Source organism: Bombina bombina, chromosome 4 (genome assembly GCF_027579735.1).
Source record: "Bombina bombina isolate aBomBom1 chromosome 4, aBomBom1.pri, whole genome shotgun sequence".
Classification (NCBI taxonomy): domain Eukaryota; kingdom Metazoa; phylum Chordata; class Amphibia; order Anura; family Bombinatoridae; genus Bombina; species Bombina bombina.
This window is the reverse complement of record NC_069502.1, coordinates 132,800,553-132,815,814: the sequence shown is the minus strand read 5'-3', so window position 1 is coordinate 132,815,814 and position 15,262 is coordinate 132,800,553.

Genomic DNA, 15,262 nt, shown 5'->3' with positions numbered 1-15,262 from the left:
AAGAGATATTGCCGGTTATACCTTTAATGGTCTGCACATGTAGTGTTTTCTTTGTTTGTTTTTTAATCTCTCACCAGCTACACAGTTTTGCCTGGAGGGTGAGCTGTCACACCTATCTGAAATTGCAGCTTGTCTCTACCAGCACATAGGTGTGCTTCAATAGTATGTGAGTACTCATTTGGCTCTATTCTGTTTGTTCTGTATCATACCATCTGACTTTACCACACATGAGGCGCCCCTCTGTCTTCTTGTACTTTTTCAGCTATACCTGGACCAGTCGGTGAGGAGGAGGCAGCCCACATATGAACATTGTATATCCCATTTTCTCCGGTCATCCGGTCATACATTTCAAAGAAAGACTTTGATCTCTGTATTATCCTTTATTCAAGGATTCAAGGGTTTTTTATTTCATATATATATTTTTCATTTTTAGTTTTATTTTGTTTGGTCCTTGTGATATTTGAATTGTTCTGTATTATCCACGCATAGTGATTCATTTTTTGCACTGAGTTACCCCTGCACCTTTAGCGCCCCCTCTATTTTGTTGTTATAGATTTACGAGTCTGCAACATAGTATTAATCATGGAGTCAGAAAAACCTCTATGACTAAGCACTAAGCGTTCAATTACCATACCTTCAAATTTAATGATTTGAGATCCTGATGAAAAAAATGGACCTTGAGATAGAAGGTCTGGCCTTAATGGAATTGGCCAAGGTTGGCAACTGGACATTCGAACAAGATCCGCATACCAAAACCTGTGAGGCCATGCTGGAGCCACCAGCAGCACAAACGATTGCTCCATGATGATTTTGGAGATCACTCTTGGAAGAATAACTAGAGGCGGGAAAATATAAGCCGGTTGATAACACCAAGGAAGTGTCAACACATCAACTGCTTCTGCCTGAGGATCCCTGGACCTGGACAGGTACCTGGGAAGTTCCTTGTTTAGCTGAGATGCCATCAGATCTATTTCTGGAAGCCCCCATATCTGAACAACTTGAGAAAACACATCTGGGTGGAGAAACCATTCTCCCGGATGTAGCGTCTGAGGTAATCCGCTCCCCAATTGTCTATACCTGGGATATGAACCACAGAAATTAGACAGGAGCTGGATTCCACCCAAACAAGTATCCGAGATACTTCTTTCATAGCTTGAGGACTGTGAGTCCCACCCTGATGATTGACATATGCCACAGTTGTGAAATTGCCTGTCTGAATGCAAAAGAACGGTTCTCTCTTCAACAGAGGCCAAAACTGAAGAGCCCTGAGAATTGCACGGAGTTCCAAAATATTTATTGGTAATCTCGCCTCTTGAGGTTTCCAAACCCCTTGTGCTGTAAGAGATCCCCAAACAGCTCCCCAACCTGAAAGACTCGCATCTGTTGTAATCACAGTCCAGGTTGGACGAATGAAAGAGGCCCCTAGAATTATACGGTGGTGATCTAACCACCAAGTCAGAGAAAGTCGAACATTGGGATTTAAGGATATTAATTGTGATATCTTTATATAATCCCTGCACCATTGGTTCAGCATACAAAGCTGGAGAGGTCTCATATAAAAATGAGCAAAGGGGATTGTGTCCGATGATGCAGTCATAAGACCTAAAACTTCCATGCACAAAGCTACTGAAGGGAATGACTGAGACTGAAGGTTCTGACAGGCTGCAACCAATTTCAAATGTCTCTTGTCTCTTAGAGACAAAGTCATGGACACTGAATCTATTTGGAAACCTAAAAAGGTTACCTTTGTCTGAAGAATCAAAGAACTTTTTGGTAAATTGATCCTCCAACCATGTCTTCAAAGAAACAACACTAGTTGATTCATGTGAGATTCTGCAGAACGTAAAGACTGAGCAAGTATCAAGATATCGTCCAAATAAGGAAACACCGCAATACCCCGCTCTCTGATTACAGAGAGTAGGACAACGAGAACCTTTGAAAAGATTCTTGGAGCTGTCACTAGGCCAAAAGGAAGAGCAACAAATTGGTAATGCTTGTCTAGAAAAGAGAATCTCAGGAACTGATAGTGATCTGGATGAATCAGAATATGAAAATATGCATCCTGTAAGTCTATTGTGGACATATAATGCCCTTGCTGAACAAAATAGTCCTTAAAGTCACCATTTTGCAAGTTAGTACTCTTACATATAGATTCAAAATTATTAGATACAAAACTGGTCTGAAAGAATTTTCTCTTTCTTTGGGACAATGAATAGATTTGAATAAAACCCCAAACCCTGTTCCTGAAACGGGACTGGCATAATTACCCCTAAAAACTCCAGGTCTGAAACACACTTCATGAAAGCCTGAGTCTTTACTCGGTTTGCTGGAATGCATGAGAGAAAAAAATCTTCTCACAGGCGGGCTTACTCTGAATCCTATTCTGTACCCCTGAGAGACAATACTCTGAATCCAATGATTTTGGACCGAATTAATCCAAACATCTTTGAAAAATCTTAATCTGCCCCCTACCATCTGAGCTGGAATAAGGGCTGCACCTTCATGCGGACTTGGGGGCTGGCTTTGATCTATTAAATGGCTTGGATTTATTCCAATTTGAAGAAGGCTTCCAATCGGAAACAGATTCCTTGCGGGGAGAAAAAGGTTTCTGTTCCTTATTTTGTCGAAAGGAACTAAAACGGTTAGAAGCTTTAGATTTACCCTTAGGTCTTTAATCCTGAGGCAAAAAAACTCCCTTCCCCCCAGTGACAGTTGAAATTATTGAATCCAACTGAGAACCAAATAATTTATTACCTTGGAAAGAAAGAGATAGCAATCTGGACTAGACGTCATATCAGCATTCCAAGATTTAAGCCACAAAGCTCTTCTAGCTAAAATAGCTAAAGACATAGATTTAACATCAATTTTGATGATATCAAAAATGGCATCACAAATGAAATTATTAGCATGTTGAATCCAGATAACCATGCTAGACAAATCATGATCCAATACTTGTTGCGCTAAAGTTTCTAACCAAAAAGTTGAAGCAGCTGCAACATCAGTCAAAGAAATTGCAGGCCTATAAAGATGACCTGAATACAAATAAGCTTTCCTTAGATAAGATTCAAGTTTCCTATCTAAAGGATTTTTAAAAGAAATACTATCTTTCATAGGATTAATAGTAGTACATTAGCAAGAGTAGAGATAGCCCCATCAACTTTGGGGATCTTTTTCCTAACTCCAATCTAACTGCTGGCAAAGGATACAATTTTTTAAACCTTGAAGAAGGAATAAAAGAAGTACCAGGCCTATTCCCTTCCTTAGAAATCATAATAGAAATAGCATCAGGAACTGGAAAAATTTCTGGAATAACCACAAGAGGTTTATAAACAGAATTTAAACGTTTACTAGTTTAAATATCAAGAGGACTAGTCTCCTCAATATCCAATATGATCAACACTTCTTAAACAAAGAACGAATGTACTCTATTTTAAATAAATAAGTAGATTTGTCAGTGTCAATATCTGAGGAAGGATCTTCTGAATCAGATAGATCCTCATCATCAGAGAATAATTCAGTATGTTGTCGGTCATTTGAAATTTCATCAATTTATGAGAAGTTTTAAAATACCTTTACATTTATTAGAAGGCGGGAAGGCAGACAAAGCCTTCTGTATAGAATCAGCAATAAATTCTTATAAATTCATAGGTATATCTTGTACATTAGATGTTAAAAGAACAGCAACAGGCAATGTACTATTACTGATGGACACATTCTCTGCATGTAAAAGTTAATCACAACAATTTATTACAAACCACAGCAGGAGATATAATCTCCACGAGATTACAACAAATGTACTTAGCTTTGGTAGAACTGTTATCAGTCAGCAGGGTTCCAACAGTGAATTCTGAGACAGGATCAGATTGAGACATCTTGCAAATGTAAGAGAAAAAACAACATATAAAGTATGACGCACAAACAGAGAACATTTTTTGGCGCTAATATCATCCGGAAATGACACACTCGCGTCATTGAAGACGCAACCTTGTGAAAGGACTCAGCATCGACAAAGAAGCTGGAAATGACGAATTTGCATCATCGAACGTAACTTTGCGCCAAAAAAATCTTGCGCCAAAAATGACACAATATAGTTTGGCATTTTGCGCCCTCGCGAGCCTAATTCTGCCCACCAATTTAAAATGACAGTCAATTGAAAAAAGACTATACCCCAGGTAAGAAATACATTTTCCTAAAAAATGCATTTCCCAGATATGAAAGTGACAGTCTGCAAAAGGAAATATACCGAAACCTGAATCATGGCAAATATAAGTACAATACATATATTTAGAACTTTATATAAATACATAAAGTGCCAAACCATAGCTGAGAGTGTCTCAAGTAATGAAAACATACTCACCAAAAGACACCCATCCACATATAGCAGATAGCCAAACCAGTACTGAAACTGTTATCAGTAGAGGTAATGGAATATGAGAGTATATCTTCAATCTGAAAAGGGAGGTAGGAGATAAATCGCTACAACCGAAAACACAGAACCTATGAAATAGATCCCGTGAGGAAAACCATTGCATTCAATAGGTGATACTCCCTTCATATCCCTCTGACATTCACTGTACTCTGAGAGGAATCAGACTTCAAAAATGCTGAGAAGCGCACATCAACGTAGAAATCTTAGCACAAACTTACTTCACCACCTCCATAGGAGGCAAAGTTTGTAAAACTGAATTGTGGGTGTGGTGAGGGGTGTATTTTTAGGCATTTTGAGGTTTGGGAAACTTTGCCCCTCCTGGTAGGATTGTATATCCCATACGTCACTAGCTCATGGACTCTTGCCAATTACATGAAAGAAAATGGCTATTATTCTAATTGGACAAAAATAATTTTAAATAATCTACCCTAAGCTAAAATGTAGTACAGGTGGCCCTCGTTTTACAACGGTTCAATTTACACCGTTTCAGAATAACAACCTTTTTTTCAGTCATGTGACTGCTATTGAAAAGCATTGAGAAGCAGTGCATTTATTAAAATAGCCAGTAGATGGAGCTGTCCGCTTGTGTTGCAGCAAAGCCAAGCAAGCTGAAATTAATCAGTTTAACCAGACCTGAGCTATCGAGCAGATTTCAAAGAAACAAGATCTTCATGTCTATAAATCAGTCCAGATTGGAATGCAAAGAAAGAACTGTTTGCAGAAAAATGCAAGTGAAGTCTGTGTTGTGTGATTATTTTATTAGGTTTATAATGCTGTTTAGCAAATGTTTTTGTTCATTTAACTTAGTTTAATTATATATTCTGTGTTGTGTGATTATTTTATTAGGTTTATAATGCTGTTTAGCATTTAAAGTCTTCATTTCAAAGCTTTAAAAATAATGTATTAGGTGTTACTTATGACAATTTTGAGAGAAGCCTGGGGGTCGATCCGATATAAATCGTCGCCCGCAAAAGCCGGCGACGCCAATATTTGCGCGGGTTTGGTATCACATATACGGCGTAACCTAGAAGTTACGCCCGTATATTTCTGCCGTCGCCCGCAGTTTTTTGGGCCATAGGCAGGTATACCAAACCCGCGCAGTTTGGTATCCAATATGCAGCGTAAGGACTTACGTGGCGAAAATGGAGAAAACTTACTCCATTTTCACCTCGCCACAAAAAGCAGCCGTAAGAAGCCTTACGCTGACTATTGGAGCCCCGTAACTCCCTAAACTAACTAGAAAATAAACCTAACACCTAACGCATGCGCAATGTCTATCTCCCTGTCAACCGCGATCTGCTAAAATAAACCTAACACCTAACGCATGCGCAATGTCTATCTCCCTGTCAACCGCGATCCCCCCCCCCCGAAATCCCTAATAAAGTTATTACCCCCTAAACCGCTGCTCCCGGACCCCGCCGCCATCTACATAAACTAACCCCCTACTGTGAGCCTCTAAAACCGCCGCCATCTACCTTATCTATCCCCTAATCTGACCCCTTACACCGCCGCCACCTATATAAAAATTATTAACCCCTAATCTAATCCCCCTATACCGCCGCCAGCTATATTAATATTATTAACCCCTAATGTAAGCCCCTTACACCGCCGCCATCTCTATTAAAATGATTAACCCCTAATTTAATCTACCTACCCCGCCGCCAGCTATATTATCTATATTAACCCTAAGTATATTATAGTTAATATAGTTATTACATTATATATATTAACTATATTAACCCTAATTATATTAGGGTTAATATAGTTAATATAGTTACTATAGTATTTATATTAACTATATTAACTCTATCTAACCCTAACACCCCTAACTAAATTTATATTAAATTAATCTAATTCATTTATAAACTAAAATATTCCTATTTAAATCTAAATACTTACCTATAAAATAAACCCTAAGATAGCTACAATATAATTAATAATTACATTGTAGCTATGTTAGGGTTAATATTTATTTTACAGGTAAATTGTTAATTATTTTAACTAGGTATAATAGATATTAAATAGTTATTAACTATTTAATATCTACCTAGTTAAAATAATTACCCAATTACCTGTAAAATAAATCCTAAACTAAGTTACAAATACACCTACACTATCAATAAATTTAATAAACTACAAACATCTATCTAAAAATACAATTAAATTAACTAAACTAAATTACAAAAAAACCCCACTAAATTACAAAAAATAAAAAAAAGATTACAAGATATTTAAGCTAATTACACCTATTCTAAGCCCCCTAATAAAATAATAAACCCCCAAAATAAAAAAAATTCCCTGCCCTATTCTAAATTAAACAAATTTCAAAGCTCTTTACCTTACCAGCCCTTAAAAGGGCCTTTTGTGGGGCATGCCCCAAAGAATTCAGCTCTTTTGCATACAACAAATACAATACCCCCCCCATTACAACCCACATACCCCTATTCTAAACCCACCCAAACCCCCCTTAAAAAAGCCTAACACTACCCCCCTGAAGATCTCCCTACCTTGTCTTCACCACACCGGGCCGAACTCCTAATCCGATCCGGGCGATGTCTTCCTCCAAGCGGCAAAGAAGAATTCTTCCTCCGGCGATGTCATCCTCCAAGCGGCAAAGAAGAATTCTTCCTCCGGCGACGTCTTCCTCCAAGCGGCAGCAAAGTCTTCATTCTTCCGGCGGCATCTTCAATCTTCTTTCTTCGCTCCGCCGCCGCGGAGCATCCATCCCGGCCGACTGCTGAACTTGGAATGAGGTACCTTTAAATGACGTCATCCAAGATGGCGTCCGCCGAATTCCGATTGGCTGATAGGATTCTATCAGCCAATCGGAATTAAGTTAAAAAAATCTGATTGGCTGATTGAATCAGCCAATCAGATTCAAGTTCAATCCGATTGGCTGATCCAATCAGCCAATCAGATTGAGCTCGCATTCTATTGGCTGTTCCGATCAGCCAATAGAATGCGAGCTCAATCTGATTGGCTGATTGGATCAGCCAATCGGATTGAACTTGAATCTGATTGGCTGATTCAATCAGCCAATCAGATTTTTTTAACTTAATTCCGATTGGCTGATAGAATCCTATCAGCCAATCGGAATTCGGCGGACGCCATCTTGGATGACGTCATTTAAAGGTACCTCATTCTAAGTTCAGCAGTCGGCCGGGATGGATGCTCCGCGGCGGCGGAGCGAAGAAAGAAGATTGAAGATGCCGCCGGAAGAATGAAGACTTTGCTGCCGCTTGGAGGAAGACGTCGCCGGAGGAAGAATTCTTCTTTGCCGCTTGGAGGATGACATCGCCGGAGGAAGAATTCTTCTTTGCCGCTTGGAGGAAGACATCGCCCGGATCGGATCAGGAGTTCGGCCCGGTGTGGTGAAGACAAGGTAGGGAGATCTTCAGGGGGGTAGTGTTAGGCTTTTTTAAGGGGGGTTTGGGTGGGTTTAGAATAGGGGTATGTGGGTGGTGGGTTGTAATGGGGGGGGGTATTGTATTTGTTGTATGCAAAAGAGCTGAATTCTTTGGGGCATGCCCCACAAAAGGCCCTTTTAAGGGCTGGTAAGGTAAAGAGCTTTGAAATTTGTTTAATTTAGAATAGGGCAGGGAATTTTTTTTATTTTGGGGGTTTATTATTTTATTAGGGGGCTTAGAATAGGTGTAATTAGCTTAAATATCTTGTAATCTTTTTTTTATTTTTTGTAATTTAGTGTTTTTTTTTTTTGTAATTTAGTTTAGTTAATTTAATTGTATTTTTAGATAGATGTTTGTAGTTTATTAAATTTATTGATAGTGTAGGTGTATTTGTAACTTAGTTTAGGATTTATTTTACAGGTAATTGGGTAATTATTTTAACTAGGTAGATATTAAATAGTTAATAACTATTTAATATCTATTATACCTAGTTAAAATAATTAACAATTTACCTGTAAAATAAATATTAACCCTAACATAGCTACAATGTAATTATTAATTATATTGTAGCTATCTTAGGGTTTATTTTATAGGTAAGTATTTAGATTTAAATAGGAATATTTTAGTTTATAAATGAATTAGATTAATTTAATATAAATTTAGTTAGGGTTAGATAGAGTTAATATAGTTAATATAAATACTATAGTAACTATATTAACTATATTAACCCTAATATAATTAGGGTTAATATAGTTAATATATATAATGTAATACCTATATTAACTATAATATACTTAGGGTTAATATAGATAATATAGCTGGCGGCGGGGTAGGTAGATAAAATTAGGGGTTAATCATTTTAATAGAGATGGCGGCGGTGTAACGGGCTTACATTAGGGGTTAATAATTTTAATATAGATGGCGGCGGTGTTAGGGGCTCACTTTAGTGGGTTATAGATATAATATAGCTGGCGGCGGGGTACGGGAGCGGCGGTTTAGGGGTTAATAACTTTATTAGGTTGCGGCGGGGTACGGGAGCGGCGGTTTAGGGGTTAATAGCTTTTTTATTGTTAGGCTAGTGAGGGGGGATAGCGGATAGAGGGTTAGACAGTGCGGGCTATGTTAGGGAGGCGTGTTAGACAGTGCGGGCTATGTTAGGGAGGCGTGTTAGACAGTGCGGGCTATGTTAGGGAGGCGTGTTAGACAGTGCGGGCTATGTTAGGGAGGCGTGTTAGACAGTGCGGGTGTTTTAGACTTTAGTCAGGTTTTATAGGCGCCGGCAGTTTCTAACGTGCCGCAAGTCACTGGCGACGCCAGAAATTTGTACTTACGCAGATTTCTGGACATCGCTGGTTTGTGAGACTTACGGCACGTTAGCATCTGACGGCGACTTATATGGGATGGCTCGAGTTGCGAGCTGAAACTGCGGGCGACGTCGGTTCCCTCGCATGCGCCGCAAACTGCGATCGATATCGGATCGCGCCCCTGGAACCTAACTCCCTCACTTCCCATTGACTTACATTATAAACTGGGTTTCAATTTACAACGGTTTCGATTTACAACCATTCCTTCTGGAACCTAACCCCGGCGTAAACTGAGGGCTACCTGTATTTACTGCATGTATGAAAACAAATATTGACTTCTAATCATATTATACTATTGACTTCATATTGACTTCTAATCATACTTTGCATATGCAGTACACTGTAGCCTAAAGTTTCAATGGCAATTCAAATCTAATAGTGAATAGAATATCTTGGTTGACTATAGTAGCTCTCAGCAATAAAGCACTTTTTAAGGGACATTAAACACTTTGAGATGGTAGCATAAAATGATAAATCTTTTATATGATAAAAAAATTCTGCAATATATTTTCATTAATTATTTTGCCCCCCCCCCCCTTTTATTTAATTCCATTCTGAAATTGTGAGCTTTTCAGTTCATGTTAGACATGGAAGTGCAGAACATGGTTATATTTCACACAGCCATTGGCTGCACACTCTAGTGACTTATTTATAATTGTCCATAATTAGACACAGCAGAGAAGGTAACCTAAGTTACAACATGGCAACTTTCATTGTTTTATAGACACTAAAATATTGCACATATTTTGTCAATATTTAAACAGCTAATTAAACTTTAAATACATCGACATGTTATTCTCAAACTAAACTTTTCTTTTTAATGCATCATTCTATCTAGCATTTATTTAGCATTAATGTGTCTTTAAGAAGGGCAAGAACTAAAACTTAAAATTCCACCATTCAGAAATTAAGATTCCATGTTTTCCTGCCTCTTATATAATTTTATTCTCTCCTCTGTATGTGGACTAGGCAGAAACATATAATCCGAGATTTGTTTTCCCATTGATCAGTTATTTTCTAATTTTTCTTCTATACTTTAGCTACTCAGCTAATACTTTGAAACTTTGGAGACTTTTACATACCTATAGAAGTTTTCAAAGTTTTAGATCATCACAAATTTGAAGTTGACACCTGATGTTGCTACTTACAGTATCCATCTTGGGTTGCATGTATGGAAGTTCATACACATTGAGCTCCAATTACTGAGCAGATAAGGTTGCTTTGGAGTCCTTGTGGAGCAGGTTTGTTCATGTAAGTTAAAAACTAGTGGCCATGCAACTACTGCTTATGAAGCTGCCACTTCAGAAGAGGTATAGATAAATCACCCCTAACTCATTTGTTGTGGAGTGATTAGCATGCTCTGCTCTCAAGCAACTGATGCAGGGCCCTTGAGCAAACAGCAGAGATACTGTGGGCAAACAGGTTCCCTAACATGGGTGAACAGGTTCCCTATCTGGGAAAGTTTTCAGTCCATCTAATGATACATTGAAGTTATTGAAAAAAAAAAATACTGCTGACTTATAGGTATAACAAAAGATGTTTGGAAATCTGTAATTTGTTCCCCTTATGCTTCCAAGTTACCAAGCAATTTGCAGTATGTCTATAAATGTTTCATGTTTCTGTGTTCTTTAACTCCTTATTTCCATAATAAGACATTATAAATACCATTCTGGTTACTTCTTATAGGGTTATGATCCAAGTTATTTCAAATATGTATAAATTTATTTTTTTTTTTTTACAAATCTTTGATGTATTTAATAATAGCATTATTTTCTATGCCTCTGAATTGGATTAGAGTTTTTTTGTGTTGTGGAATAGCATTTAAGAATATTTAAATTTAACATTTAATCTTGGTTAAAATGTTTTATTAAATGGACATCAAAAAAATTATTTTGTAAATCAGTTATATACAGAGATTTAAAACTATCAGCTAGATTACGAGTTTTGCGTTAAGCTGAAAAAGCAGCGTTAACAGGTCCTAACTGTAAGACTCTTGATAAAACTTAGGTTTCAACTCTTGGGAGGATCACAACTGCAGATGAAAAAAATATATATTTGTATCACCAAGACAATTGGGCTATTATGACAGCATAGACCAAGCAGTCTGAGGATAAATATAATAAACTTAGGTAAGTTGCTGTTAATGCAAGCACAGCAAATCAAAGCACACTGATTTCTCAGATCTGTTATTGCCTCACAGATAGGAATCAGTGTAGAATTGCAAGTAATTATAAAAGTCTTTTATGGTCACTAATAAGCAACACTAAACTTCCTTTATATGCCTGCCTGCAATAAATAGAGAGATTATGCAGGTGTGGTTGTTTGTACAAAAAAGAAGAGAGAGAGCAGCTTGATGTTTCTAGTTGTACTGTCCCTTTAAATAGCACACCGGAGCAGGTCTTATGAATAAGCAAGTAAGTTGAAAGGAGCACAAAGTTTGTATAACCAGAGTAGAGCTTTAGTTGTTATGGCTGCATATATATGCAGTTAAATGGAAAGCAGATTCTATTTAAGCAAAGCACTCTGTGCTGTTAAGCTCAAGATGTAATGTGAGCTTAAAACAGATAAATAGTCCTTACTTTACAAAGGTAGTCTCCCTGGCTTGTCTGTGGAATGTAGCAGGGAATGCACACATCTTGAACTCCAGGCAGGCTGACAGGTTTAGTTCAGTACTTCAATAGAAATAAATTAAGCTTGTAATTTTGCAAAGCAATGATGTCCGTTTGCAAACAGGTAGCAGTAGTGCAATGAATCCAATTAGGAAGGATCAAGAAAGGAGTCTGAAATGAAGGCTTAATTTCCAAGTAGCAGGAACAAACAAACAAACTGTGAAACAGTACTATCTGCAATAACTAAGCACCTGTTTAATGTCAAGTGATCCCTTAAGTAAAGGGAAAGGTAAAACCATGTGATGTGGAAATGGAAGGAGAGATGCAAAATACGGAGTGGAATCCTCACACTAACGCTGCTATTTCACTACTGCTGCTATTATGAGTCTTGCAGGTATAGGTGTACCACACACTTGTTTGGCCTTACCGCAAACCGACTTACGTAAACTTCGTAAACCCTTTTTTCTATGGGACTTCCATAGCGCCGGTATTACGAGTCGGTCCTGGGAGGCCAAAAAGTGAGCGGTACAGCCTCTACCGACAAGATCCGTAACGCATTCTAAAGTCAGTAGTTATGAGTTTTACACTACAAAGCTGTAGCATAAAACTCATAACTAAAGTGCTAAAAAGTACACTAATACCCATAAACTACCTATTAACCCCATAAACCGAGGCCCTCCCGCATTGCAAACACAAAAATAATTTTTTAACTCCTAATCTGCCGCTCCGGACATCGCCACCACTAGAATAAACATATTAACCCCTAAACCGCCGCACTCCCGCCTTGCAAACACTAGTTAATCATTATTAACCCCTAATCTGCCACCCCCTACATCGCCACCACCTACATTATATTTATTAACCCCTAATCTGCCGCCCCCAATGACGCTGCAACCTACATACACTTATTAACCCCTAATCTGCCGCACCCAATGTCACCGCCACTATATTAAATTTATTAACCCCTAAACCTAAGTCTAGCCCTAACCCTAACACCCCTTAATTGAAATATAATTTAAATAAATCTAAATAAAATTCCTATCATTACCTAAATTATTCCTATTTAAAACAAAATACTTACCTATAAAATAAACCCTAAGCTAGCTACAATATAACTTATAGTTACATTGTAGCTAGCTTAGGGTTTATTTTTATTTTACAGGCAAGTTTGTATTTATTTTAACTAGGTAGAATAGTTATTAAATAGTTATTAACTATTTAATAACTACCTAGCTAAAATAAATACAAATTTGCCTGTAAAATAAAACCTTACCTAAGTTACACTAACACCTAACACTACACTACAATTAAATAAATTACCTACATTAAATACAATTAAATAAATTAAATTAAATTAGCTAAATCACAAAAAAAACCCACTAAATTACAGAAAATAAAAAAAACAAATTACAGATCTTTAAACCAATAACACCTAATCTAAGAGCCATATCAAAACAAAAAAAGACCCCCCTAAATAAAAAAAAACCCTAGCCTAAACTAAACTACCAATAGCCCTTAAAAGGGCCTTTTGTGGGGGAATTGCCCCAAAGAAATCAGCTCTTTTACCTGTAAAAAAATACAAATACCCCCCCAACAGTAAAACCCACCACCCACACAACCAACCCCTCCAAATAAAATACTAACTAAAAAAACCTAAGCTCCCCATTGCCCTGAAAAGAACATTTGGATGGGCATTGCCCTTAAAATGGCATTTAGCTCTATTGCAGGCCCAAAGCCCTAACCTAAAAAATAAACCCACCCAATACACCCTTAAAAAAATCCTAACACTAACCCTTGAAGATTCACTTACCGGTAGAAGTCTTCATCCAAGCGGCAAGATGTCCTCAAGGAATCCAGCAGAAGTGGTCCTCCAGACAGGCAGAAGTCTTCATCCAGATCTTCATCCTTCCGGCGCGGAGTGGGTCCATCTTCAAGGCATCCAACGCGGAGCATCTACTTCCAACAAAGTCTTCTTGCTGAATGAATATCTCTTTAAGTGACGTCATCCAAGATGGCGTCCCTTAGATTCCGATTGGCTGATAGAATTCTATCAGCCAACCGGAATTAAGGTAGAAAAAATCCTATTGGCTAATTGGATCAGCCAATTGGATTGAGCTCGCATTCTATTTGCTGTTCCAATCAGCCAATGGAATGCAAGCTCAATCCTATTAGCTGATCCAATCAGCCAATAGGATTTTTTTCTACCTTAATTCCGATTGGCTGATAGAATTCTATCAGCCAATCAGAATCTAAGGGATGCCATCTTGGATGACGTCACTTAAAGACATATTCATTCAGCAAGAAGACTTCACAATGAGGTCAATATCCCTGAATTTAATTGATTCTATAATTGTGCTAGATATTGGTTTATTTCCTCTAAAATAAATCTTATAGAATTCTATAGACAACTGCTGCTTTTACCTCAATGTTGATCCAACAGCTTTTTCTACTTTAGTAGTACTAATTGGTTCATTTAGCTTTGCTAAAATCTCAGGTTGTAGTTGAGACATTTTGACTGTCTCACAGACATTTACTTTAACATATCCACTCACTATCTGCAGTATACAATTTTCTAAAATAATCTTATAATTCTACTGAAAATTTGATCAGATTCTCTATAAAGATTATTTTTAGGATTTAAAATTGGAAGATTCTTTGTAAGTGTAGATACATTTCATCATATAATTTTTCAGGTGTATATTTAGTATGTTTAGCTGAATACAATTTATAATTTACCCTCTAAATACAGCCTTTACTGTATAATAATCAAAATCAACATCATATCATTTTTATTCTTAAATCCCACATAATAACCTCCAACTACACACTTTTGTTTGGACCATAAATAATGTATATTGGTATAATTTGATTATTTAAAAAAAATATTAAAATAAAATACCCCAACGCAATCTTGTTTACTAATTTAGTATTATAAAGCAAAATAATCGCTATATGTCTTTTCTTTTTATAATCTAGAGCAGTGTTTCCAAACCCAGTCCTCAGAACCCTTACTAAGGCCAGATATTCATTATATCTTAACTAGAGCACAGGTGAAACAATCAGCTCACCCATCCGCTGATTATTTCACTGTCATCCTGTGTTTTGAGTGTTCCAATTACATTGCTATATATTCATGTGTTTCAAAGGGTTCAATACATCTTTTAATTTTAATTTAAGTAAACAACATGCCATGAAATTATTGTTTACCCTATTTATTATACTACAGATTTCTAGCAAATTTGGTGTAAATCCACCTACTTAGTAGTGAAAGCATTAAATATAACCAGCTGAAAACCTTAACAAGACCATTATTTTGACCTACTTGTAGAATAGATAGCTGAAATATGTTTTTTAAATATATTTGACAAACCCCCCCCCCTCATATCTCAGGACTAAATGACAAAAAATGTAAAATAAATGACTGAATTTATCAAGCTGTGACCATTGCTTCCT